Raw genomic sequence first — 5,105 nt, 5'->3', positions numbered from 1 at the left:
AAAAACGACATACTATACTATGTCGTCCAAAGTCAGAATTTTTTTTCGAATTTTTTATTTTTTAGCCCAAAATGTGACAGAACATCATACTATACTATGTCATCAACCTCAATGTCATAATTCACTATTTAGTCCAAAATCTGACAATTTTTTTGAAAAAAAGAATTTGGTCCAAAATTTGACAAAAACGACATACTATACTATGTCGTCCAAAATCGGAATGTTTTTTTTTTTTATCCCAAAATGTGACAGAACGTCATACTATACTATGTCATCGACCTCAATGTCATAATACACTATTTCGTCCAAAATCTGACCACTTTTTTTGAAAAAAAGAAATTTGGTCCAAAATTTGTCAAAAACGCCATACTATACTGTCATCCAAAATTTGTAGAAAATTTAGAAAAAAAAAAAATCCTCCAAAATTTGACAAAAATGTCAACATTTAAAAAAAAAAAAATTAAAAAATTTTGGTCCAAAATTTGACAAAAACGACATACTATACTATGTCGTCCAAAATCTTTTTTTTTTTTTTTTGCCCAAAATGTGACAGAACATCATACTATACTATGTCATCAACCTCAATGTCATACTACACTATTTAGTTCAAAATCTGACCATTTTTTGAAAAAAAAGATGTTGGTCCAAATTTGACAAAAACGACATACTATACTGTCATCCAAAATTTGTAGAAAATTTAGAAAAAAAAAAAATCCTCCAAAATTTGACAAAAATGTCAACATTTAAAAAAAAAAAAATTAAAAAATTTTGGTCCAAAATTTGACAAAAACGACATACTATACTATGTCGTCCAAAATCGATTTTTTTTTTAATCCCAAAATGTGACAGAACATCATACTATACTATGTCATCAACCTCAATGTCATACTACACTATTTAGTTCAAAATCTGACCATTTTTTGAAAAAAAAGATGTTGGTCCAAATTTGACAAAAACGACATACTATACTATGTCGTCCAAAATCGGAATGTTTTTTTTTTTTTATCCCAAAATGTGACAGAACATCATACTATACTATGTCATCAACCTCAATGTCATACTACACTATTTAGTCCAAAATCTGACCATTTTTTGAAAAAAAAGATGTTGGTCCAAATTTGACAAAAACGACATACTATACTATGTCGTCCAAAATCGATTTTCTTTTTTAATCCCAAAATGTGACAACATCATACTATACTATGTCATCAACCTCAATGTCATACTACACTATTTAGTCCAAAATCTGACCACTTTTTTTGAAAAAAAGAAATTTGGTCCAAAATTTGTCAAAAACGCCATACTATACTGTCATCCAAAATTTGTAGAAAATTTAGAAAAAAAAAAAATTCTCCAAAATTTGACAAAAATGTCAACATTTAAAAAAAAAAAAATTAAAAAATTTTGGTCCAAAATTTGACAAAAACGTCACACTATACTATGTCGTCCAAAATCTTTTTTTTTTTTTTTTGCCCAAAATGTGACAGAACATCATACTATACTATGTCATCAACCTCAATGTCATACTACACTATTTAGTCCAAAATCTGACCACTTTTTTTGAAAAAAAGAAATTTGGTCCAAAATTTGTCAAAAACGACATACTATACTGTCATCCAAAATTTGTAGAAAATTTAGAAAAAAAAAAAATCCTCCAAAATTTGACAAAAATGTCAACATTTAAAAAAAAAAAAATTAATAAATTTTGGTCCAAAATTTGACAAAAACGTCTAACTATACTATGAAGTCCAAAATTTGACTTTTTTTTTTGAAAAGAAAATGTTGCTCCAAAATTTAACAAAAACTTCATACTATCCTATGTCGTCCAAAATTTGAAATTTAAAAAAAAAGAAATTTGGATCAAAATTTGACAAAAATGTCAACATTTCATTTTTTTTTTTAAAACATTTTGGTCCAAAATTTGACAAAAAAAGTTGATAAAAAATTGGTTCAAAATTTGACAAAAACGCCAAAATAGACTGTGGTCTGAAATTTGACTTTAAAAAAAACAAAACATTTTGGTCCAAAATTTGACAAAAACGACATACTATACTATGTCGTCCAAAATCAGAATTTTTTTTGAATTTTTTATTTTTTAGCCCAAAATGTGACAGAACATCATACTATACTATGTCATCGACCTCAATGTCATAATACACTATTTCGTCCAAAATCTGACCATTTTTTGAAAAAAAAAAAACATTTTGGTCCAAAATTTGACAAAAACGACATACTATACTATGTCGTCCAAAATCTTTTTTCTTTTTTAATCCCAAAATGTGACAACATCATACTATACTATGTCATCAACCTCAATGTCATACTACACTATTTAGTCCAAAATCTGACCACTTTTTTTGAAAAAAAGAAATTTGGTCCAAAATTTGTCAAAAACGCCATACTATACTGTCATCCAAAATTTGTAGAAAATTTAGAAAAAAAAAAAATCCTCCAAAATTTGACAAAAATGTCAACATTTAAAAAAAAGAAAATTAAAAAATTTTGGTCCGAAATTTGACAAAAACGTCACACTATACTATGAAGTCCAAAATTTGAGAAAAAAACAATTGGTTAAAAATTTGACAAAAACGCTAAACTAGACTGTCGTCTAAAATTTGACTTTTTTTTTTGAAAAGAAAATGTTGCTCCAAAATTTAACAAAAACTTCATACTATCCTATGTCGTCCAAAATGTGAAATTTAAAAAAAAAGAAATTGGGTTAAAATTTGACAAAAATGTCAACATTTAATTTTTTTTTTTTTTAAACATTTTGGTCCAAAATTTGACAAAAAAAGTTGAAAAAAAATTGGTTCAAAATTTGACAAAAACGCCAAAATAGACTATGTCGTCTGAAATTTGACTTTAAAAAAAACAAAACATTTTGGTCCAAAATTTGACAAAAACGACATACTATACTATGTCGTCCAAAGTCAGATTTTTTTTTGAATTTTTTATTTTTTTGCCCAAAATGTGACAGAACATCATACTATACTATGTCATCAACCTCAATGTCATAATACACTATTTAGTCCAAAATCTGACAATTTTTTTGAAAAAAAAGAATTTGGTCCAAAATTTGACAAAAACGACATACTATACTATGTCGTCCAAAATCGGAAATTTTGTTGAAATTTTCTTTATTTATCCCAAAATGTGACAGAACATCATACTATACTATGTCATCAACCTCAATGTCATAATACACTATTTAGTCCAAAATCTGACAATTTTTTTGAAAAAAAAGAATTTGGTCCAAAATTTGACAAAAACGACATACTATACTATGTCGTCCAAAATTGGAATGTTTTTTTTTTTATCCCAAAATGTGACAGAACATCATACTATACTATGTCATCAACCTCAATGTCATAATACACTATTTAGTCCAAAATCTCACAATGTTTTTGAAAAAAAAATGTTGGTCCAAAATTTGACAAAAACGACATACTATACTATGTCGTCCAAAATCGGAATGTTTTTTTTTTTTTATCCCAAAATGTGACAGAACATCATACTATACTATGTCATCAACCTCAATGTCATACTACACTATTTAGTCCAAAATCTGACAATTTTTTTGAAAAAAGGAAATTTGGTCCAAAATTTGACAAAAACGACATACTATACTATGTCGTCCAAAATCGGAATGTTTTATTTTTTTTTATCCCAAAATGTGACAGAACATCATACTATACTATGTCATCAACCTCAATGTCATACTACACTATTTAGTCCAAAATCTGACAATTTTTTTGAAAAAAAAGAATTTGGTCCAAAATTTGACAAAAACGACATACTATACTATGTCGTCCAAAATCGGAATTTTTTTTTTTTTATCCCAAAATGTGACAGAACATCATACTATACTATGTCATCAACCTCAATGTCATAATACACTATTTAGTCCAAAATCTGACCATTTTTTTGAAAAAAAAATGTTGGTCCAAAATTTGACAAAAACGACATACTATACTATGACGTCCAAAATCGGAATGTTTTTTTTTTTTATCCCAAAATGTGACAGAACATCATACTATACTATGTCATCAACCTCAATGTCATACTACACTATTTAGTCCAAAATCTGACAATTTTTTTGAAAAAAAAATGTTGGTCCAAAATTTGACAAAAACGACATACTATACTATGTCGTCCGAAATCGGAAATTTTGTTGAAATTTTGTTGAAATTTTATTTTTTTAGCCCTGAATGTGACAGAACATCATACTATACTATGTCATCAACCTCAATGTCATAATACAATATTTAGTCCAAAATCTGACCATTTTTTTGAAAAAAAAATGTTGGTCCAAAATTTGACAAAAACGACATACTATACTGTGTCGTCCAAAATCGGAATGTTTTTTTTTTTTATCCCAAAATGTGACAGAACATCATACTATACTATGTCATCAACCTCAATGTCATACTACACTATTTAGTCCAAAATCTGACCATTTTTTTGAAAAAAAAATGTTGGTCCAAATTTGACAAAAACGACATACTATACTATGTCGTCCAAAATCGATTTTTTTTTTAATCCCAAAATGCGACAGAACATCATACTATACTATGTCATCAACCTCAATGTCATAATACACTATTTAGTCCAAAATCTGACAATTTTTTTGAAAAAAACATTTTGGTCCAAAATTTGACAAAAACGACATACTATACTATGTCGTCCAAAATCGGAATGTTTTTTTTTTTTTATCCCAAAATGTGACAGAACATCATACTATACTATGTCATCAACCTCAATGTCATAATACACTATTCAGTCCAAAATCTGACCATTTTTTTGAAAAAAAGAAATTTGGTCCAAAATTTGACAAAAACGACATACTATACTATGTCGTCCAAAATCGGAATGTTTTTTTTTTTTTATCCCAAAATGTGACAGAACATCATACTATACTATGTCATCAACCTCAATGTCATACTACACTATTTAGTCCAAAATCTGACCATTTTTTTGAAAAAAAAATTTTGGTCCAAATTTGACAAAAACGACATACTATACTATGTCGTCCAAAATCGATTTTTTTTTTAATCCCAAAATGCGACAGAACATCATACTATACTATGTCATCAACCTCAATGTCA

The sequence above is a fragment of the Microchirus variegatus genome (assembly GCF_963457635.1).
Source record: "Microchirus variegatus genome assembly, chromosome: 2".
NCBI classification, from domain to species: domain Eukaryota; kingdom Metazoa; phylum Chordata; class Actinopteri; order Pleuronectiformes; family Soleidae; genus Microchirus; species Microchirus variegatus.
This window is presented reverse-complemented; position numbering follows the sequence as displayed.